The sequence below is a fragment of the Asterias amurensis genome, chromosome 8 (assembly GCF_032118995.1).
Source record: "Asterias amurensis chromosome 8, ASM3211899v1".
Classification (NCBI taxonomy): domain Eukaryota; kingdom Metazoa; phylum Echinodermata; class Asteroidea; order Forcipulatida; family Asteriidae; genus Asterias; species Asterias amurensis.
The window spans coordinates 36,984-61,689 of record NC_092655.1 but is presented as its reverse complement, the minus strand read 5'-3'; the positions used below and the strand labels follow the sequence as shown (position 1 = coordinate 61,689).

At 39.1% G+C, this 24,706-nt stretch overlaps 1 long non-coding RNA gene across 3 annotated transcripts; it reads left to right on the top strand.

Annotated features, from left to right (window-relative positions):
* Nucleotides 1-1,041: 1,041 nt before the first annotated feature.
* Nucleotides 1,042-22,737, top strand: LOC139940948 (uncharacterized). 3 transcript variants are annotated; one of them, XR_011786508.1, is made up of 6 exons: nt 1,042-1,089; nt 11,900-12,125; nt 14,116-14,235; nt 17,227-17,355; nt 18,347-18,929; nt 19,432-22,737. It is a non-coding gene; the product is annotated as an uncharacterized lncRNA (long non-coding RNA). The 3 variants fall into 3 exon arrangements; XR_011786509.1 differs by lacking the exon at nt 17,227-17,355 and adding an exon at nt 5,965-6,049 and having other exon boundaries at nt 1,065-1,089; nt 19,432-22,736; XR_011786507.1 differs by lacking the exon at nt 17,227-17,355 and having other exon boundaries at nt 19,432-22,736.
* Nucleotides 22,738-24,706: the final 1,969 nt, after the last annotated feature.

Here is a 24,706-nt window from a genome sequence, read left to right as displayed (position 1 = left end):
AGCCGCTGCTTTACTGTTTCATTTATTGTATAGTTCATTTCGAAACCTTATGCAAAAGTCAGTTAAAGAAGCAAACAAATTAATTGTGAACATCGCAAAATTGAGGGGGAAACATTCGAAACTATGGAAAAAAAAAATTATCAGCCACCAACGGCCAAAATGTTTCTTGCATTTACTCCCAAAAATATAACAACTTTCAGAACGCTGTCTTTAAAACCAAAAACATAACTTTATCCATTTTGCACCATAACTTTACACATAAAATATATATAGCGCCCTCTGTTGCCTTTAAAAAGTTCATGACACGCGGCGCACCATAAAAACTGCCACAAGAGGGCGCAATTCCTATTTATTTGTTACAAAGTACAATCGTGAACCATGAATCATGACACGTCGTAAAGGACAGCCAAGTTGTATCTGCCTAAAAAGATGACATTGATACATGCTTGAACTATTGTAAAAGGTATTTTGATCGACTTGTCGATGAGTTTACCTGTTTCCCCTCCCAGTACGCACAGAGATAATTTAGAACATGAATTATGTTTAACAAGTGTTTAAAAACACTTTAAAAAATTATCATTATATTTTCAAACGTGCAGGGGTTACATTTTTGCTTGCATGCAGAAAACTCATTATAGACTAGTATATTTACTACAAAATGACTGGAGTACAAACTCGAAAAAAAAAATCAATATCCTTCGTAAAAGTACCCGCAAATAAGGATCGCTACAATAACACGTTCCTACCGAAAACTACAGCAGAATGGAACCTCCTTCCCAGCTTCTGTGAGAGAAGATAACTCACATGATGATACATTCAAAACAAGTCTACACAACTTAAACTTGTTAAATATCACAAGTAGAGCGCCTTATTATAATTAGAATCCCCAGCACCACACAACTGCAACCGTTACATACATTCTTGCATCAGGAGATTGATTGCAGTAATGATCAAATCCAGATCTTTATTTTGGTTTTAGCAGACGACATTGTTTTGCAGCATGTAACTAGAAATGTCGTCAGGTGAATGCGCATGCGCCTTAGGCCTGGTGTCTTTACAAAATGGCGTCGTCGTGCTTTGATCGAAAAGGTAACTACATTTTTTTTAAACACAATTTTAAATATATATATATCAGTCAAATTCACGTGTAGAGATATTTAACTCAACCTTTTGTTTCTCAAGTTGTATCAAGTCCGTGTTTGGCGGTCCAAGTTGGCTGTAAAAACCGATAACTTGCAATTTGCCAAACGACCCGCGCGGGCATGGATGGCCTAACACTAAAAACCTTTGTAGTATAGGTAGGCAATGACAGTGGACAATAGCGCGCCACCAATGAATGACAATGTTCAATGTTTTTGTAGTAAATGCCGGAATAACAAATGAACACTTGCACTTGGAATAAACTTGGAAAACTCGGTGTAGAAAGCCATGCAGTATAGCCTAAGAAACAGAAGGGTTACCGAGGTAGATAATCGTATATTGTAATTCTAATATTATTAAAAAATCGTATCGTAGGACTAAAATCACTAGGAGGTCCTGTTTCGAGGTCAGGCTGGTGTCCCTAAAATCATGGCAAATCTTTTACCTCTCTGGCACGATGTAAACAGTCCCTGTTTAAAAATTGTGTGGTTTTATTTGCCAAGCAAAGAGTCTCCTCTCCTTGACCAAAACTTAGAAACACGTAAGGCTCCACTGGTTATTTGCACTTGTAAATGCAAAAAGTTTGGTAGTTGCGATAACGTAACCCTCCTCCCGACGACCGCCAGGCCGGAGGGTTACGAGATAGGTTCGAGCGGCAACGGTTAATCTGGTCCAACTAGGCAGTTTCATCAAGTTGATTTTACGTGTACCAAAACACACACACACACAGCCCCGAAAAAAAAGAATGAAATATATTAAATCATAACTCACATTTTGTACAACTCACAACTATGAGACTTGACAGCAGGCAGGAGCATTCTCTCCTCGTGCTTACATTTCAAAAATATTCGAAATCGGATGAATAGTTTCGGAGATATTGTAAAAAAAAGAGAGCAACGACAAAAAACAGAGGCTTGGCCTGGCGTGCAGCGCCCATTCGTTTGTGCATGACGTCAACTTTGAACCCCGTGGACAACGGATTTCGGAAATCTTCAGGAAAGCGCCGAAGAAGCCCGAAGACGTTTTTTTGCGATGCGGGAGCACATGTTTACACAAAATGAGATAACGATTACATCATCGTGTAGCCGATAAAATTCCGCACATCGTACAGCTAGTCGCATAGCTTTTACTATAAAAACCTATTTTTGTCGGCGTTTCCATTTTTTGAATCAAGATTTCTTCCAGAGACAATCATCAAAATTGAATGCGACTTTGTCAGTGCTAATTCCCATACTTTTAAGTTTAACTTGTGAAAATTTGGTGTAATTTGATTATGTTTTCTTCCGCCGAAAGGTTTTGTTAGACCATTTCTTGCAAAGTTGTCCTAAATACGCACGATTGTACATGTACGTCGTACTCGTACATCTTCGTGTTTCCGTGATGTGCCACCACAAGAGGGCGTGTGTTACAATAAGTTTGATAGGCCGGGGCTCTAATAATAGAAAAGCTGGAAAGCTGCCCGATCTTGTTTCTTTGATAATTTCAACGTTCTGAATTGATAATAACAGACTGCTCATCTTGACTCAAAAGAAACTAGTATTGTTATATACTTTTAAAGGCCTATACTAATTGAAACGAAAGTTGAACAAAAAAATTGATTGTATATAGCCATTGGTTTTTAGAAATTGTCTTTGTAAATATAACAAAAATAATCGATGTATACAATTTTAAATCAAAGGATCAACTGATCTTAAATTAAAGAAAACACCAGTCATAAACTCTTTAATTTTATTCCATTCTGGTTAATGTAATAATGCTATTTGTTGACATAATTAATAAAGAATATTCACACAAACACCTACAAAACTTAACACATATTTAATTTTTATAGTTAACATGTTCCCCCACGATGCCGCTCCTCAGTTTGATTCACAAAATATCACTTTTTGCTGTTCATAAAAAAACATACTAGCGCCTCAAAGCAGTTTGTAAACCTCCCCATTGATAGAGGGCGCTCGCCTAGTGTGCGCCCTCTATTGCCATAGGCTGTGCATTAAACTTGGCCGTGGCCGATATGAAGAAAAACATAAGAATTGAACTTGAACACGGGTACGTTTTTTTCACGATCCACGCTCATTAAAAACGGTATATCTCTGCAACCAAACATCCGATTTCAAAATTTTAAATTGATTTTTACTTCTAAGAATACACCTTAACAGACCACTTCTTGTCAGAGAAAAAATCACCTGCATTAAATTTGACTGAAACAGCCTAGTCCAACACGTACAATTTCGACAGCTAGTCACCAGCTTTTCCCCATTTTTACCACTTTCAAAAATCATGACACAAATTCTGAGGGTACGAACTTAATTCGCAATGTCTAATGCAGCCTGCCATAATACTCAAAACACCATTTAGGAAATATTTTGAAGAAAAATGGACAAAAATTTACCAGATCCCGGAGCGAATTCCCAGGTTCATATTTTGAACCTGTCGCATTGCTTTGCAAACGCATTATTTGTTGTTGGGCTAAACCATTCTGTAAAAGGGGTGTTACAATGTTGCAGTGCTGCAGTGCGTGCGCCCCATTTTGAGTGAACGGTATGCAATGCAAACAGACAGTGCACGTACACGCACTGCAAAAAATAAATTAAAAAACATATTTGAAAGCCAGTAATTATTCACACATTTTATGATTTTTTTAATTTTTTTGTTCCAAGTTCCATGGTAATTTTTAATAAAATATTTTGAATAAAATGAAGACAACTGCTGGCTTGAGAGTCTTACACAGAGTCTCAAAGAACACTTGAGTCACTGCAGATGTTTCTTACATGTATGGCTTCACCGGGAAACCATACATGTACTTTCTTGTTTGCCGTGAAAACAGGAAAAACTCAAAAACAAATGGGGCCAGTTGAAGTCATCGAAGATCGGTGTGTGTGGTGTGAAAATTTCAATGTCCATCAAGTTTTAATATGTATTTGCGTACTTCATATTAACAAATGAAGATAATTAGGTTAAGCTTGGGCGATATCAGTTTATTTTAATCACGATATATCGCCGACATTATATCGCAATATTCGATATAATCGTGATTAATTAAATTTGACATCATCAGTCTTCAAACTCCAAGTGAAAGTTGTAGAAGAGACAGTCATAGCATAAGAGAGGTGTTCTAATTACCTATTCTTCTGGTTTTACTCCAAACCTATGGGGTGCAAGATGTCTCAGCTAGCAAATACATCGCGATATTTAATCGATATTGCGATATACCGTGATATATCGATATTTCGATTAAAACCAAATCCATCCGATTTTGAAATCGTTTCCAAATTAATATCGCGATATTCGATAATATCCTGATATCGCCCAAGCTTAAATTAGGTTGATATGGCATCATTATTTTTTTCCAAATTCAAAGAAAAAGGCATAATACTGTGAAAACTGCTTAGAGGAGGATATATTATAATTTATATTATTAATATTATTAGGCCTAACACTAGTTCAAACTTCAAGTTTGACATGTCATGCATGTTGGACACTAACTAACAACGACCAACTATTGTTGGAAATTGTCAAATGTGGTTTCGTTCCGCTATCGTTTCCCGTAAACTCATACCTGTCATAGGTTGACATCTCTCACGACAATAACGAGTCTGCTTATTTTCTGAAAAAGTTTGTACACGCCGAGTCTCACATTAGCCGTCAGTATTCAACTTTACTAAGTCGCTTATCAATAATGCACAGTGCGCGTGCAATGCTTGACTTGAGGGCAGAAACCCAGCATGGGTAAGTGCAAGTTTACGAGTGCGCGAGACAGCGCTTTTTCAATGGTGTACATGCAGCGAACACTGGCCACAATCTATCAAAATATTAGCCAGGTTTTTATCAGCATTTAATTTAAACAGTATTCCTGAAACTAAAGGAATTAGAAGATAGAGGAAGACACTTTGGTGGTGGCCAAATGAAGTTTTCGAAATAGGGTTTGTAATTTGGTTGCTTTCTTTTGTTAAAAACTGCTAAATTATGTGTTTCCAGCACGCTTAACACACGGCACACGTACACACACACACACTGTATGTAGCTCGACGACGACAATGCTAAAAGTTTGTGGAACTAACTATTGCTGTACAGGGATAGGTTGTAGTGTAACAATAAACATGTGGAATGAAAAGAGTGCTAAATACAAGACTGTCACGTACTAGCCCGCTTTTAACATCGGTCTCATCACTGTCGCCATTACAGCCCACCTTCGATACATGTCTAAAACGCTAAGTTTTCAAAGGTTGCAAAATGCGTGGTAGTTTGATTGCTAATTTATCCCATTTAAAAAAATCCTATAGTATACTACTCCAACGTACAATGTACCTCATTTTATTCCTTATATTTGTGGAATTACTATAACACATAACAGGGCTTACTAAATGATGACTTTGTCCAGATGTGATGATTTGAAAATTGGTTAAAGAAAAAACGTGTACAAAAATTACATTTAACGTGACTCGTTCATGGGCGCCGCCATCTTTTAAAGCCATTGGACCCTTTCGGTAAACAGTATTGCCCAAGTCCCACACTTCGTGTATCACAACTTATATATAAAATAACAATCCTGTGGAAATTTAGGCTCAATCGGACATCGGAGTCAGGAGAAAATAACGGGAAAACCCACTCCTGTTTTCGCGCGTTTCGCCGTGTCATGACATGTGTTTATAACAAATCCGTAATTCTTGCTAACGAGAATTTATATTGTTTTTTTCGTTTTCTCAAAAAGTAAAGCATTTCATGGACTAATATTTCAAGAGAAGTCTTTCACCATTACCTTCTGTAACCCCTGTAAATTATTTGTAAATCTGTGAACTTTTTTTTTTTTTTCTGTACCGAAAGGGTCCAACGGCTTTAATGATTCTCCTCTTGTTGGTTGTGAGAAGTCAGGGCACCAGGCGAACCTTGCAAGTCATCAATATCCAAGGTACGGCACTTGATGCGGTATGGCTACGCTGAGTTATCAATTTGCGTGCGTTATTGTCCGCCGATATATCAAAAATACTCAAAAACTCAATATTTTTTTGACATCGAAATCGCCGATATCGTAATATCGTATTTTCGATATATCGAAAATTTTGATGTTCCTAAATGATATTGAACATACCAAAAAAGTGTCCAAGTATTTAAAAGAAATCTGTGTTTAAGTATTAGAAAAGCCATCGTCATTATGTAGTTTCATCATTTTGAGTTGCCCTATTAAATAAAATACGTTTACAACCAAGTGTGTCTGCTTGTTCTTTGTGTTTTCAACATCAGCCCCCAGCCGCATCAGCCGCCAGTAAAACCTCACAAGAAACCGCCGCTGCTGCCCCACCCTATCGGCTGTTTCAGATGCAACTTCCCATTGCACATGTGATCAAAATCAATAATTTGACTTTGCAAAAAATACCCCGCAAAAACTTCCCCGAACCAACAAGACAAAAAACAAGGAAGAAAACAATCTTACGTTTAATACAGTAAAATAATCTTTCTATCGATCCAAGGTATCGTAATTGCCGTCATTTTGGTCAAATAAAGCTTACACGTTGTGTTGTTTTCATAAACAAGCTAACATTTCCGAGGAACTATATGCTTTGCAGACCACGCTGTCGGGGGCTATTGCGTGCGTACCAATGAAGACTACATGTATGCTGTTGTAGGGTTTAAGCGTGCACACCAGCGTTGGTGGTTATTGCAATTCCGGGGGAAAACTTGTTTGCCCAAGCATGGCCCAAGGATGCACAGACACGTGCAGTCTTTGGTCAAGGCGGTATTGCATGATGCACTGTGTTATTTCGGCGTTCTAGCGTTCAATGTTTCTTGCCTTTATTGTAGAATGCAAAGTAAAAAGATTACGAGCCTTTGTTGGAAACTATGTGACTGCTGCGTGCGTTGTTTATTGTGATCGCGTAGTTTGGTAGGTCTGTGTTTTGCGAAACTTTCTAGTGGATTTTTTTTCGATGATTATCTCAACCATTCCCAACCGTAAAGGTAGTGTAAACATACCAGAGGACATTTATTATGTATCTAACAATTTGGCAAAAGGGCCACTGACGGCAGTTGGATAAAAAAGGGCATGGCAATATATTGCCGTGAATTGTCTTTATTTTCGAGGGTATTTTCTGGACTCTGAAAAAGTTTAGTAACTACATTAATTAGTGTTGACAAAGTTTGAAGCGCCACGCTCCTAACACACTTCACTCTCCTAACACACTTCACTCTCCAAATAGAACAACGGGTCTGTCTACCCATCCTAATGTAGTTCTGACCGCACCAAATTAGATTTATTTCCACACCATACCACAGATCTCAACTCAAAGCCGCCCGCGCCCAATGGACAACTTGATTGACACTTCTACATCAATGCATCGGCAACAGACACCTTAATGTCGGCGAGTCACGCACCTCACAAAGGCTCTGTGTCATTTTTAGATGGCCAATCATGGCCAATCACGGATCGAGAATTGTGGTGAGCGTTCACCAATTGGCCAAGCCAGCGGTAGCGGCGATCATACTTTGTTGTAAAACCAGAAATAATCGGGGCGGGACTAAGCACTTTGAAATTGTTTGAACTACAAACAAGTTCGGGGGATCAGACAGAAACAGGTTTAAATGTAACCCTATTGAACTACCAGTCATCGGTATATATATATTTCTACCTCCATGAGTATACCAAGTGCTGTTTTTAGGCTTCATCTTGTGTGCGGGAAATACTCAATATATCGAGTATACTCGATATTAAATTTTTGATATATCGGTTATGGGAAAAAACTGACATCGACGGACGTTCGCGTGCGTGTACAAAGTAAATATTAATATGTATAAGGTGAGGATGCGCGGAGGTAGTTTCCAGCTACAGCGCAGCGCCATGTCACCTTAAATACATACTTAGTTTTTAATGTACACACACACAGATAAGCCTAGTGATCATGACGTCACCTTATATGGATATTCATGACTTGCAAGTTTTGCCGTTTATTTTTATACAAATTTTCAAATCATCACATCTGGACAAATTCATCATTTAGTAAGCCCTGTTGAGTGTCATAGTAATTCCACAAAAGTAAGGAATGAAATGAGGTATGTTGGAGTAGTATAGGACTTTTTTAAATCCATGGGAGAAATTTGCAATCAAATTACCACACATTTTGCGACCTTTGAAAACTTAGCGTTTTAGACACGTATTGAAGGTGGGCTGTAATGGCGACAGTGATGAGACAGATGTTAATAAAAGCGGAGCCATTTACAGCTCAACAAGGTGGGCTAGTCATGAACAACACCCCAGCCTCTAAATTTGATCTAAATATTTTAATGTAAAAAATGATTATACTAATAATGAAGCGGATTTATGCACACGTGTCCGCCCCGTTGTAATTATACATCAAATCAAACGCCCCCACACGCAGAGTGGAACAGGTCAGTTTTGCGTATGCCACATGCAAAGGTCATACAAGTTGCAGAGCCAACCTAAGCATGGTACCTGTACTTAAACTTTGATTAGCGGGTGTATTAATTTAACAAAATCAGTAAACAAAGCTGGCACCATCTTCCTTGTGATCTGAAGTACCTGGTACCTGTGTGGCTCAGGAAGGACATGGCGGTTGTTTATGGCATCTTCTTTATTATGTGGACCATTTGTAAGTCTCAAATTCGGACCCTGATATTTTTATAAGTGAAAGCTATTTTGTTTATTTATACATTGTAAAAAACTAACAGGTACCAAGCAAGATATCGAACATAATTTTGAAAGCCCATACCTTTCAAATAAATCAAGGTAGAATATTTTGAGTCCCTGACATCACCATTTTTGACAGACCTCAATAACCTGTTAGATAATTGAGGTATTTAAATGATCAAAAGTTCATATGTGCAGGCAGGGCATTTATTTAACTTTTTAATGCGCAGGTGGTGGGGGATGTTGACAAATAACAGCAAAAGACAATCAAAGTCCGACAATAATTTTTTTTTTTTTTAATCTGTAATTTTCCATTCGTCTTTTTTTCCTTTAAAAATATCAACAATAAGAAACACGTGAATCAACAAATTTTTAAGACATTCAATAAGTTCGAAAATAAAATACAATGAAAACACGTTTAAATAAAAGTTTTTTTGTGACAATGGTTGCTGCAATCCTGGTCAACTATCAGAGTAATCAGCTTTTCAAATCTCCAGCGATGTAATTTGCCCTTGTTTGTCACTTACTTTTGCGCAACGTTTATGAATTTTCTGATTGGCCTATAAGTTGACCTTTGACACGAGACGTTCCCCTCACACGTCTGTTTGTAGTCAGGCACCTTCAGTGTTTTTACCAACGCGCAATCAGTCACATATTTTTCTGCGTGATCTTATACCTGTGCAAAATAACTCTGTCAAGAAAATAACGTTGTCATTTACCTTCGTTCGACAATCCATCGGACAGCTCCAGGCGAAAAAACCAAAACGTCTTTCAGATGATTTACAACGGAAATACTCTCTTCAGAACGCTAGTTTTTGGAAACTAAATCAACTTCCGTTCAGATATGTTTGCTGGGATTGCGCGAAGGTAATTAAGTCTGGAATGTCATTTTGCTGTTAAGTCCGTCTATTTTCTGGAACATCACGCAAATCTGTAATTTTTTGGCGATCGTCACTTAAAATCTGTCAAAAATTTCGTTCGAAACTAAAGTTTTTTACCTTAAAAAAGAAAAAATATGGACGCTTGACAAAGTTTGTATTTTTGATAGATATTAGCTATGAGAGGCTGCAACAATCAGAGAAATTACAGTAGTCTTGTGCCAGAAAAAAAAATAATTACAGACAATATTTTTTTGATTTTCTATCAACCTTTTGCCCTCCTCTGTCAGGCTTATATTTTCTGTGGTTGGTGTTTTGTTGATTTTTTACTGATTTTATTTGAAAGTACATCTGTTGGGCCTAATTATATTAAAGGGTCTATGTAACTTTAGTAAACTGACAATAAACGCAATGTCCACAGATTAACACTAAACTTACACACTTTGAAGATAATGATAGTTGAAAGCTTCCCTGAAAATATTACGTGTAAAACAATGTCATGAAAATAATTTTCGTCTCATGAGACAAAATTTATTTAATCATTTACAAACATATTTTCATTACATTGTTTAACTCATTTCTCAAAAACTACAGCACCTCAGTAAGTAATATTTGAAGGGAAGCTTTCCATTATCATTATCTTCGGAAGCTTTCCACTATCATTATCTTCAAACCCTGTAAGTTTAATGTAAATCTATGGACATTTTGAAAAGGTACCCAAATCCTTCCTTGTGATTTGCGTTAGCTAGTTTTGAATTAAATATACATGTAAGTAACTATGTTTCACTGCTGCAGACTCTATATTTTTTAATTGATCACCACACGATTAAAATTAACTGTTCTCCTTAAATGAACATTTTAGTAAACCTAAATACGTATACAATTATTTGAAATATCTGAAAAGGTCAAAAATAATTTTTTGAAAAATGACATTTGAGACTGTAATATGGTCCATATTTCAAAGAAAATGCCTTATACACAACGCATCGGTAGGGATAGAGCAAGCATTCTTGCATGCTCTCATAACTTACAACAAAGCACGGGTCATGAAGTGACATGTACTTGAAATTTGATTAATTTGGATTCTTTCAAGATATGAACATCATAATACCACAAAATGATTAACTAATAATGCCTTCAACAGAATATGAAGTAGCAATAATTTTAAATAGTACAACTACTTCGCCAACTGCTTGTAAAGTTTTACCCCGTATACGTTGTGCGCAACAGTGGCAGGCCAGGTGTGATCGACGTACCACACGCTATGCGTGAATGAGACTGCACTATTTGTAAATTTGGCAACTCAAATCTCTTCTTATTTGTTTTTAATCTTGCAAAAATTAAGCCCTTTGAGTCCTTTAAAACTCTCATAGAATCAGGGAACATCCATAGAATCCACTCCGCAATCTCACATTTTTTTTAAAATGATAAATCCCCAGTCCCAAAATAGTTTGTTTTACCACTTACAATAACAATAATAATAACCAGTTTTTATATTATAGCACTTTTCATACCCAGAGGCAGTCCAAAGCGCTTCACATTATTACCCCTGGTCACTGGGCCTTAAATTACTCCTTAAACCATCTCAGCTCCCTGGAGGGGAGTATGCAGCCTGTGCAACATTAATATGCGCTACTCGGCTTAATCAATCACAAGAACCATCTCTGCTCGTACAGGTACCCATTTACTCCTGGGTTATGTTTTTTTGACCGAAAAGTGTATTTATGAATGGGAATCAAAGTGTGTTGAATCGGTTTTAAACTAGTGGTTTAAACCTGCCAAGGCCTGGTTCTTGATAATTTTACCACTAGGCCTTGGGTGGTGCAAAATTCTGTTACTGAAAAGCTTACTTATGGGTACAAGCCGTGGCGCACTATTTCTGTGTGTTGTCAGCACAGCGGAAATGAGGTTGCATGGTGAAGTTCGGTTGTTTTGTGTTCACTGCAGTGTCTGCACTGGGTACTACACTATGGTGACGAATTTAGTTGGATCCTAGATGCATGCTATCGGTGGTGCGTCAGGCTGCCAGTAGACGGCAGTGGATCTGGGATTTAAAAGGTGAAAAAGGGCCCGGTAAACTTCGGCCATAATGTTTGGTTATTTTTAAGGGGCATCACGGCCACTGAAGGGCAACAACGGCAATGGCCACCGTGAAACTCCAGCCCTATTGAACCTTTGAGTGATGTGTATAGTGTACATGCATATTTAATCAACTTGTTTGTTTTATTTTCCTTTCTTTCAGATTGACTTTTCAACATTCTTCATGAGGACACACAGAGCATCAACCGGTGGACTCAACATACAAGCAACATGTGACAGTAAACTGAAGATGTAGAGGTATCACAGAAATACAATGAACTCCTTGGCACTATTGGACCAAGACAGATTCCTAACATCTACTGCTATTTGAAATGATCAAACCATGGAGGAGTACATCGAGTGGTAGACTAAAAAGGGGCAGATTCAAGGTCAGAAAAACAGAGGGGGTTAAATTTGCCGGAGGTCCTGTCTTGAGAAAGAAGGGGGGGGGTAGGTTTGGCAGATCTAAAAAGGGAAATAGTGATGCAACTACCGATGCATGTTTTAATGTTGACAGAAACAATTGTTTGAACTTGACATATTTGGATGATTATGTTACAAATATCCTTATCAGTCAGTGCAACAACAGAATATCTCAATTGTAAAAGTCATCTCGCGCGCAAACACATGATAAATTTGTTGTATCTTGGCGTCTTTTGGTTTTGTTGGTACATCCTGGTTCTTTTAAGTGAGATTTTTAAAGCTTTTAAAACGTTCAAACTTGCGTGAATCGTTAATGCTACTTAAGGAGATACAATGTTTTTGCACTGATGTGACGATACAGTAGTACACCAAACCAAAGTTTTACTTAACCGTGGTTAATGCACAATGTTTAGAAAAGTTTGTGCAAGACACCAGCTTGTCATCTTGGTTATTTGTACGATGTATTGCAATACACAGTACAGATTACGATTATTAAACCAGAGCTGCAAATATTGGCCAGAAAAAAGATATCGGCATGTGCAAGTAGTTGCGAAACGAAACAAGCATTTGGAATCAGTTGTTCTAGTTGGAACAAACAAGAAACCCAATCTGAAAGAGAAAAAATATGGGAATTTGATAAGGGAAAATATTGTACCCCCCCCCCCCACACACACTAAAATGAAATAGGTAGAGGCCTATTTGAAGGAGGCAGGACTTTCCGGCACAGAGTGCCCCAGACATTGAATAGGGGGAGATTCAACTGAGGTGTTGAATCTCCATTGGGTCCGCCAATTGCCACCACTCGTCAATAAGTACAGCCACATATGGTGCCAAACAGTTGTCGTTTTCTTCCCCAATGATTCAACAGCGCAGCCACACTATGCTCAAAACTAGGCTACATGTGATTTCCAAGTCTTCTCATGACTCTTGAAATGAAAAGTAGAACTTGGCAATAATTGTACCCAAGCAGCGAAATTCACCCAATGCTGTTGGTAATTTCAATATTTGTAAAGAAAAAAACAAATCTTTGGTAAAATTTTCCAAATCCAACAGTGCTCCAATCCAACCCATCTCGCCTCTCTCAGTTTCAGGGCCCAATAACTATTACAAAAAGCTGCTGAGCCGAATTTGATGTTACAAAAAGGAACTCTTTCTGTGTGAAAGATTTCCGGGAGGATTAGCTATAAAATAGCTTATATGCAACAGTCCAACCAATTGTTTCTCCAGTCAGTGCCCACCACAAAGCGGCTAAGCAGAAAAGTTTGCTTAGCAGAATTTGATGTATAAAAAGCTCTTTCTGCTTGTGGTAAAGATTCCCAGGGGTGGATTTCACAAAGAGTTAGGACTAGTGTTATCTCGATTTAGGACTAGTTACTCGTCCTAACTTAGGACTATCCATGCAATTTGTATATCTCCTAGGACTAGTCCTAAGTTAGACCTAGTCCTAACTCTTTGTGAAATCGATCCCAGTAGGATTAGCTATAATAACTTGGTTATAATGCAACAGTCTAACCATAACCAATTGCTTCTCCAGTCAGTGACCAATCATCACAAAGCTGCTAAGCACAGAAAAGTAATTACTGTGGTAAGACTAATGATTACATTTGGAGTAGAGCATGATAGCACTGTGTACTACTTATAACACCCATGAGGCAATAGAGTTTGGGAAACTGCAGAAATGTTGGGGTGGGGGCCTAGTTTTGTGAATGATAACAACAGGAGATCTAGAAGTGTAAATACACCAAAAATACATTCCATGACAAACACATTATAAGCAAGTTTAAACAGCATTCCCATGCAAACATTCTCATTCAAGCACTTCTTTAAGCACTTAGTGCTGGCCCATCAGGGCTGCTTAACTCTCTTACCACTGGAGCTACCTTCATTTACTGTGATTGTTGTTGCCAAACATGTTTCACAACTTAGAGAATGTTATCTTTGTTTCCCAACATGCAGTGACTGAGATTGAGAACCTGGGATGGAGTCCTTCTCATCTACATGCTCTCTCATGACAGACCCTGCAACCACTGTAATCTCGTGGTATTACGGCACAGAGGGATTACGTCCATCCTAAAGGTATATTATTATCACCATTTATTCACTCTAACATCAAACCTGCACCAAACTGCATGATTAACAAGCTCATAGAGCAGCAGCCCAGAGCACTTTGGTTAAAGGAACGAGGTACCAATATTTGAGTACAGGAACATTTAGTGGATAACCTGACATAATCAGATATGGATGTCTGCCAGGGACCCCCCGCTGTGTGTAGCACGTGGACCCCCAACAAAGAGGCAAAATAATGGGCTGAATCAAACATTCTAGGTACCACATGAAATCAAGTGCAAATGGTCATTAACATCATGCTTAGTAAAAAATATCAACCGCCAGACAAATTGTCTGCTGCATTAGGCCTGCCAGACACCCCCTCCCCCAAATATTTAGTGTACAAACCTATGGGTTGAAATTCACCAGTTGTCAAATTACCTCAGATTTACATGAAACTTTGTTTAACTGTTCCACTATGGCTAAAATGAACACAAACCAAAAATTAAATCCATACTCCATATCGTTTCCGAGATACAGCCTCTTAAAAAATGCTAAAATCTCCCCCTTTTGGCGCTCCGCCCCCGAACGACCACGCGTCGTGGTGATATTCTTTTCAAACGTTAAGAGCCCGTAATTTAATAACGACACCAGCTGTGTGGCTAAAAATTGTATGCTATTTAAGTTGTGGCCCTTGATTCATAATTTGGCTGCACTGGGCCTGACAGACACCCCGACCCCCGGGGTAAAACATCGGAGGAACAACCTAAAACCAAATTGAAATTACCAATAGTCCTAATGCACAATTCTTAACAGAAGACAATATCAGCCGCCAGACAATGTTTTGCTGCATTGGGCGCGGCCCGACAGACACATATACCCTCCCCGGGTTAAACATCAAAGGAACCACCTGAAACCAAGTTGAAATGACCAATAGCAATAATCTTAATACAAGTATCAACTGCCAGACAGCAGTTTTGCTGCATTGGGACCGACAGACACCTCCCCTCCCCTGGGGTAAACATCAAAGGAACCACCTGAATTTAAGTTGAAATGACCAATAGCAATATTCTTAATACAAGTATCAAGTGCCAGACAGCAGTTTTGCTGCATTGGGCCCGACAGATGCCTCCCCTCCCCCGGGGTAAACATCAAAGGAACCACCTGAATTTAAGTTGAAATGACCAATAACAATATTCTTAATACCAGTATCAACTGCTGCATTGGGCCCGGCAGACACCTCCCCTCCCCAAAGGCCCCAAGTGAAATTAAGTTGAAATGACCAATAACAATATTCTTAATACAAGTATCAACTGCCAGACAGCAGTTTTGCTGCATTGGGCCCGGCAGACACCCCCTCCCCCTGGGTTAAACATCAAAGGAACCACCTGAAATTAAGTTGAAATGACCAATAACAATATTCTTAATACAAGTATCAACTGCCAGACAACCGTTTTGCTGCATTGGGCCCGACAGACACCTCCCCTTCCCCGGGGTAAACATCAAAGGACCACCTGAAATTAAGTTTAAATGACCAATAACAATAATATTCTTAATACCAGTATCAACTGCCAGACAACAGTTTTGTTGCATTGGGCCCGGCAGACACCTCCCCTCCCCCTGGGTTAAACATCAAAGGAACCACCTGAAATTAAGTTGAAATGACCAATAACAATATTCTTACCACCATTATCAACTGCCATACAACAGTTTTGCTGCATTGGGCCCGGCAGACACCTCCCCTCCCCCTGGGTTAAACATCAAAGGAACCACCTGAAATTAAGTTGAAATGACCGAAAACAATATTCTTAATACCAGTATCAACTGCCAGACAACAGTTTTGCTGCATTGGGCCCGACAGACACCTCCCCGTCCCCGGGGTAAACATCAAAGGACCACCTGAAATTAAGTTGAAATGACCAATAACAATATTCTTACCACCATTATCAACTGCCATACAACAGTTTTGCTGCATTGGGCCCGGCAGACAACCCCACTCCCCCGGTGTGGCGGTTTCAACTTTCCGCCGTGTTCAGTTTTCCGAATGACCAAATACGGTAACATAGCGTCATGCGACACCTGCGCGCAGCAACCGAAAGAAGTCAAAACTGTTATGCTTTATTGAGTCCCGGAAAACTGAATATGGCGGAAAACTGAAACCGCCACACCGGGTTTTACGCATCAGAGGAACCACCTGAAACCAAGTTGAAATGACCAATAACAATATTCTTAATACCAGTACCAATCACCAGACGAAAGTTTTGCTGCATTGGGCCCGGCAGACACCATCCCTCCCCGGGTTAACATCAGAGAAACCACTTCAAACCAAGTTGAAATGACCAATTTACACTCTTCTTAATACAAGTATCATAACACGCCAGACAAAAAATTGGTGCATTGGGCACGCCAGACACCCCCACCCCCTTGGTTTAAGAATATTGTTATTGGTAATTTCAACTTGGTTTTAGGTCGTTTCTTTGAAGTTTAACCCCGAGGTTGGGGAGGTGTCTGCCGGGCCCAATGAAGAATCATAAAAATGTCTGGCGGTTGATACTTCCGTTTGTATTAAGAATATTGTTATTGGTTATTTCAACTTAGTTTTAGGCGGTTCTTCTAAAACCCGAGGGAGTGGGGTTGTCTGCCGGGCCCAATGCAGCAAAACTTTCGTCTGGCAGTTGATACTTTTATTAAGAATATTGTTATTGGCCTTTTCAACTTGGTTTCAGGTGGTTCATTTGACGTTTAACCCGGGGGGGGGGGGGGGGAGGGAGTTGTCTACCGGGCCCAATGCAGCCAAACTGTTGTCTGGCAGTTGATACTTGTATTAAGAATATTGTTATTGGTCATTTCAACTTAGTTTCAGGGGGTTCCTCTGATGTTTAACCCGGGGGGGGGGGGGGGGGGGGGGGAGTTGTCTGCCAGGCCAAATGCAACAAAACTTTCGTCTGGCAGTTGATATCTGGCAGTTGATACTTGCATTAAGAATAATATTGTATTGGTCACATTTCAACTTGGTTTCAGTGGTTCCTCTGATGTTTAACCCGGGGAAGGGAGCTGTGTCTGCCGGGCCAAATGCAGCAAAACGTTCGTCTGGTGGTGATTGATACTGGACGTCAAAGAATAGTGTGTTTGGTCATTACTTGGTTTCAGGTGATTCCTTTGTTTAACCCGGGTAAGGGAGGTGTCTGCCGGGCAAAACATTTGTCCGGCGCCTGATAATGTCTTGTGTTAAGAATAGTGCAAAAGGCCTTGGTAATTTCAACTTGGTTTTAGGTCGTTCCTCCGATGTTGAACCCCGGGGGTGGGGGTGTCTGGTAGGCCCAATGCAGCCAAATTATGACTCAAGGGCCATAACTTAAATAGTATACACCTTTCAGCCGCAAAGCTGGTGTCGTTATTAAATTACGGGCTTAACGTTTGAAAGAATACCACCACGACGCGCGGTGTCGGCCGGGGGCGGAGCTCCAAAAGGGGGAGATTTTAGTATATTGTAAGAGGCTGTATCTCAGAAACGACATGGAGTATGGATTTAATTTTTGGTTTGTGTTCATTTTAGCCATAGTGGAACAGTTAAACAAAGTTTCATGTAAATCTGAGGTAATTTGACAACTGGTAATTTTCAACCCATAGGTTTGTACACTAAATATTTGCGGAAGGGGGTGTCTGGCAGGCCTAATGCAGCAGAAAATTTGTCTGGCGGTTGATTTTGTTTACTTAGTATCATGGTAATGACCATTTCCACTTGGTTTCATGTGGTACCTAGAATGTTTGATTCAGCCCATTATTTTGCCTCTTTGTTGGGGGTCCATGCGCCACATGCAGCGGGGGGTCCCCGGCAGACATCCATATCTGATTATGTCAGGTTATCCACTAAACGTTCCCGTCGTCAAATATTGGTACCTCGTTCCTTTAACCAAAGTGCTCTGGGCTGCCGGTCTATCACTCCCATCTACACCATCACTTTAAAATATACAGTCTGCGTCTTTGAGATGACAGAAACTTAGAAAAGTAGGAATTGAACTCAATTTTTGAGCTAATTTTGATTTGATTTTGAAGCAGTAGTCCCGTGATGATCACTAGATGATTACATTATATTAGACTCTATATGGTTTGTACTGATGTGATTACAACTTTCTTTCAGATGGCGCTCCCCTAGAGGTCATTCTTTCTCTTCAGTCCGATGGTGCAAATTGTGCTGATCTTGATGCAGCTCAAGAAAGAGCGCTAGATGGCATCTATATCAAGAATGCTACCAATGGCCCTTGATGTAAACTTGGAAGACCATCTATGCCCAACTTCCAGCTCTTAGATGCCCAGCCAAGAGTATCTGTCAAGATCAGGAAACGAAGAATGAGGCTGGCTGGCCACTGTATCTGCCATCTAGAGCTAGCTGTGAGCCCCTAGTTCTCTTGGAACCCATCGCTGAAAACAGGAGCAAGGGTAGGGGGAGACTAACATTCATAGATCAGCTGCAGAAGGACGCACCACGGATGCTGGACGGAGCGTGGAAGGCGACCAGGAGAGGTTCCTGAGATGGCATCGGCTGAAGACAACCTCTCGCTCAACTACTACTTACATACAGGTGATTGTGATGACTACTTTTCTGCCATCCTGTCAACATGGACCATATGAAGATGTGACATCACAACACAAAGAGAGATACGTCATGGCTTGAGGAGATAGACATTAAGTGTTTCTACACCTACTTATCAGGATCCTTGAAGGTAAAAGATCTCTTTCATTTCAATATATTTATTTCAATGTTGCCATAAAGTTACATTAATTTGTGTACATCATTAAATTTAATATACATGATAATGAATAAATAATGGCACACCACAGATGTAGTAAAGACAATAACAATTTACACCGAAGTTGAGTAAATAATGACAAACAGGACAACATCTAGGCATAGGGTGAAGCAAGGCTTTTGTAAGCTAAAGTGCTATTCACATGACGGCAACTTAACTGGGGTCTGTTGCTTAATTTTAGCCTGTTGTAAAATGTAGAAATGTTTTTGCAAGAGAACTTGGACAGAAAAAAAAATGGTTGTCCTTTCATACAAGGAACATTTTGTTAAGTTTTACCACCAGGCTACAATAGCAAGGGACCCTTGCTAAAGTGCTCTTGTGTGAAAGGACTATAAGCTTGCTTTGATATTTGCTAAAACTTTGCTAATACACACAAATTTAACTTTAAAATCTTTTTTATTTTCTGTTATTATAGGATGAGCAGAGTGGAACAACTAAGAGTTGGTTACGTCAAGATGCTGAGCCACATTATGCAGCACCAATAAAACTGTTGCTTCAACACAGTCTTTGTAAAGGAGGACTGTTTCTTCATGATGACTGCCCTCATCTAAGGTCATATCCACCAGCTTTGACTGTTACTAAGGATGTACTTTGACCAATGAGTAGACTTTCCACGAGCATGAACAACATTGAACAAATCTTCCAATGGATCTTGATATTACAGCATGATCATCCGGATTCATCTGCAAATTGAACTCACTAACACAAAGTTTTCTTGAGACTCCGCTCGTCGTCAGGAGAAAGCTGGACTAGTAGTGGTGGTGGAGCAAAGTAGCACTGGAGTGATGCACATTTGGGCGAAAGGATCCAAGTTGTTCTTGATCTGTAATGCCTGTCAGTTAGAGTGATGTCTTGTGGAACTGTGTGATGTGCTTGTATCTCAATGGCGTCCCTGACTCTGCATCGGTGCAGAACTGGTTTGCATGCTGATCCGGCTCGCAATCAAACATGATCCCCATGCTATGCATGCGTACCAAGTATTTGCGAGATTGTCCAAACCAATCTATGTAGCAACTTTTTGTTTTCATACTGGTATTGTCTTCTAACCTAATTATTTTCAGAAGCCCTATTAATGCGTATTACCATAACTATTGATCACTTTACTTTGAAGTGTTTTTGCCCGCTACGTGTATAGTAAGTTTAATGTTCATTTTATTTTGCCAGGTTCAACATTTACATGTATGGTTTAGTGTTAAATAAATACCTTGATCATATGAAACAAGAAACAACTGTGTGATATAGAATTAACATTGTAAAATTACTAAAACATACTAATATTGTCCTGTAAAAGACATTGCATTGTTTTGTTTTTCATTATTGAAACATTTCTAAAAACACATTGTACTTTATTCTAAAGCTTCTGTACCTCCTTATACTCGGACACAATTTGCTACAGACACCATTACTGAGATTTCGGTTACAGCTTTTGCATGACCAACAAAAACTGTGACAAAAGTGATGTTTAACCCTTTTCCCTCCCAAAAGACCCCTTAGATAATGCAACCCCATTGGTTAGAAGTTGGAATCTAAACCTATGATTGGCCAAGCCCTTACCCAATCAAAAACCCAATTTACTGACCTCAGCTGCTTGCTGATTATCCCTTGTATTCATGCAAATAGCCCTCAGAGGCCACCCAACCAGTCACATGACCTGGGGCCAATTTCATAGAGCTGCTTAAGCAAGAAATTTACTTAAGCACGAAAATAGCTCGCTTATTTTACACATGTTACTGGCCAAAATTTCCTGCCATATACATTGCTTATGACTAGTATTAAGCTGTTGTTTACTTAGCATTACAATTGAGTGGAGTCTTGGCCGGTAATCTGATTTTACTAAGCAATGAAATTTTTGCTCACCCCACTGTTTATGCACAACAACATGCACCACCCAGACTTATGCCGAGTATAAAGCATTTAATAATTTTAGTTGACAAAATGAATTATCGCCAAAACTATAAGAATAATCCCTAGAGGAACACAGTCTGAGAAGTATTAACGCATTGACGCTTCTTATACGAATCTTTTGAGATTTATGTCGCCAAACTCTGTATCAAATATTAATAGGGGTTGTCAGTTTAGACGACGGATGGTTCTGTGAGGGTAATGATATTATTTGGCCTCATCTGCATTTTCGTTGGCTTTGACTCTTGTCGAAAACAACAATGTTTGGCTGAAAACTACTAATATCTTCGAAGCATGCATCTACCGCAGTAACAAAAACTCTCTATACCAAACAGGAAGCTGAACTGAGAAGCATTACCAAAACTTGTCAACTTTGGCTGGTACGCCTTATTCTGATAAACCCCCCAAAATAGCTATTGATCCCTGTTAATTATTGACTAGCGCCCTCTGTAGACTAGTTTTGTTTAGTATTGCATTCCGTGATCATTCCAAGATGGTGAATGCCGCGGGAAGTACAAAATGAGTAAGTGGACAATTTTTACTGTAAATATCTGTGTAAAGTATTATTTATGAAGTAACTAAAGCACACTAGTGAAGGTGAGGCCTGTTAGATTACATTTATCTGGTTCATTCCGCCGTCCGCTACTTTTAAATGCGTTTTCTTCGGTTTGGTCTACGCCTCTACTCTTCTTAATCTTAATCTTAGTCTTATTCTTAAAAATAAAGTTAAATTAAAACAAACAACTCTGTAAACAATGTAAATGTAAGTAAAAGTATCACTTACTTATGTATGTATTAGATGTCAATAGTAAAAACATCCACCTATATCAGCCAAAAGGAATGTTTTGTTTTGTACGTCTGTTGTGACTTTTTTTTTTTGTAACTTTGATTGTTGAAGCATGGTTGAAGCTTACGAAGGCCCATTAGTGCCAACAAAAAATAAAATTCAAATCCGTTATTACTGATTCGCAATCAGTTATTACGGATTAGTAATCCGTTATAACGGATTCGAAATCCGTTATTACAGATTATTAATCCGTTAATTCATTCTTATGGATTAGTAATCCGTTATTACGGATTAGTAATCCGTTATTACGGATAAGTAATCCGTTATTACGGATTAGTTACATCATGACAAAAAATGCTTCAAGGTGGAGACTCGACTTGATGTATTTTATTAAAACTACTCAGATATAATAATGTCAATTTTGCCAACCAAGTGTTGTTAGTTTGATTTTTATCCTTTTAATTATTTCACTCTGGGTCACCCAGAATTAATGGAACTACAACTGGGGTTCAGCCAGCTGACTGTTTATTTTTTTCCTAGGATAACATGAGGCACACAGTATATGGCCGTGGTGTCTAGCGAAAGTTTGTAGTAGTGACAAACTATGTCATTAGGAACAGACCAATCAGACCACACACTGCATGTACTGTATGCTATGGGTTGTTTCATTAAGTTGGCATGACATTCTAGGGATCTCTCACTCAAGAATGGGACTTGAATCAAGTCTAGGGCAGCATAGGCACCTGCAAAATCGTGTTAATTGATAAAAGTGAATCACTAAAGAATGCACTTACCACTACAAACCATGGCAGATGTTAATAAATTTCTGAAGAAAGCGCTCTTTATAGCGCTCGACTCTTTTGCAAATAAAACATTCTCAAAACAATCTCTGCGTGTGAAAGTAAACGATCCTGATAAATTATGCCCCCTTTTTTTGAAAGAACAGTTTGAATGGTATCCTGAACTGATCTGATGACACACTTCGATGCTCATGAATAATGCCAGAGTAGAGACCGGTTTCGCATGGCAATTATTTCCTCTTTGCAACTATCCTGAGGACATTGCATATGTCTGTTGTGTTCAAATTATTAGTCTGTAGAAATATGTATCGATGGTGTTTTGATGCAATGCTTACGAAATAATGATTGAATTCCACTATATTTTCTTGATCTGAACAGTAAAAAAAAGTTTTCTTGTTCATGCATTCCGAAGCTTGTGTATCAGTTTTGTTAACCTGTCCCCGAACCCAAGCTTGCTTAGCAGCTGAGCTCATCTTTCTCGCATCCAAAGCTTGCTTAGCAGATGCGTTTACCTGTCGTCCAACTGAAGCTTGCTTATCGGATGAGTTTACCTGTCCCTCTACTCTAATTTGCAGATGAGTTCGTTTGTCTCTCAACCAAAGCTTGCTTAGCAGATGCATTTTAATACCTGTCACCAAACACAAGCTTGCTTATCAGATAACTTTACGGCCATGCTACTATCAAGTCTATAAGTTTGCTTATTTAAAATGTCATGTGCATTGGAACTCTTTTTTAGATGTTATGGCCAAGTGTGGGTTCAAGTCCCGGTCATTACACTTGTGTCCCTGAGCAAGCAACCTAACTGTAATTGCTTCTCTCTCCCCAGGGGTTAATGGTTACATGATGTGGCAGGCAGAGATGGTTCTAGTAATTGATTTAGTGCACTAGCGCATAGTTGCGCAGGCTGTATACTCCTCAGGGTGCTGAGATGTAAGGACTGAATAAGCGGCCCACAGTGACCATGGGTATAATATTACAAGCGCTTAGCTACACCCTTTGGGTGAAAAGTGCTTTATATAAAATGTTGTTGCTAAGTACGACCTCTGAGAGGTTCAGTTAAGTTTTAGCTGGGCATGAATCACAATTTGATTAACCGAAAATGCCTTTAATTTGAGGGCGGAATGTTTCAAGTTGTTTTATTTATCCTGACCATTTCTATTGACAGAGGGCGTTATAGGATTTGCATCCACCAAAAGTGCATTGTAGATGGCGGCATCATTAGATACCACCCTACAACTAACCATTCTTTGGAATAAAATGATCTGTTTTTTGTACCTGTCTTTAGCTTCTTTAGGGAGCCACTTTTGCTTTGTGGCCCCAGGGCTGAATATTTCAGTATAACATACAGCGGATTGTTACTGCAAATCTTAGCTGTACGACCCTTATTAAAATCTATTAAAATCTATGCTCTATTTGGTTTGCTTCGATTGGTTCATAAACGCTATTTAAAAAGTGTTAAAAGTAGTCAGGAGAATCTGCAATTTTTTGAAAAAAAAGAAAAAAAAAAGAAAACAAGAAGTGTGCTTCTTTCTGAAGACTTCAGTATCGCATATTATTCCCACTTGAAAAATACCGCTCGAAATAAATGCTGGATGAAATTTAAAGAAGAATATTGAGGGACTAGACCACTTAAAGGTTCTTTGAAACATTTGCGGGCCGGACAATAGGCGGCGGCAAAATGCCAAAGTATGAGTCTGCGCGTAAAGTAGGCCAACATTCTTGCACCAATTGATTTATTTGTTACCCACAACTATAACTAGTAACAGTGTTAAAACCTAACCCACATAAAACAATCATATTAATACAACATTAAGAAGTATTATATCTCGTTTACTATTCCTACCCCACTTGGTCGTCTTGCTATATCTTTTTCACAAACAATCACACACAAGTTCAAGTGGGGACAAAGTTCAACTCCCGGACCCCCCCCCACCCCCCCCCCCCCCCCCCAACACACACGCACCCCTTACTTCACGCATGAAATCCCATTGGCAATTTTGTGACAAAAAGAAGGATCCAAGCTCGAGAGCGGTTGACCAATCAGATCTTGGTATTTGTTCCTGTATAGTTCTTAATGGAGGGCATTTAACACACGAAATCCCATTAAGAATTTTGTGACAACTTTGTGACAAAACAAGGATCCAAGCTCGAGAGCTGTCGACCAATCAGATCTTGGTATTTTTACCTGCACAGTTCTTAAT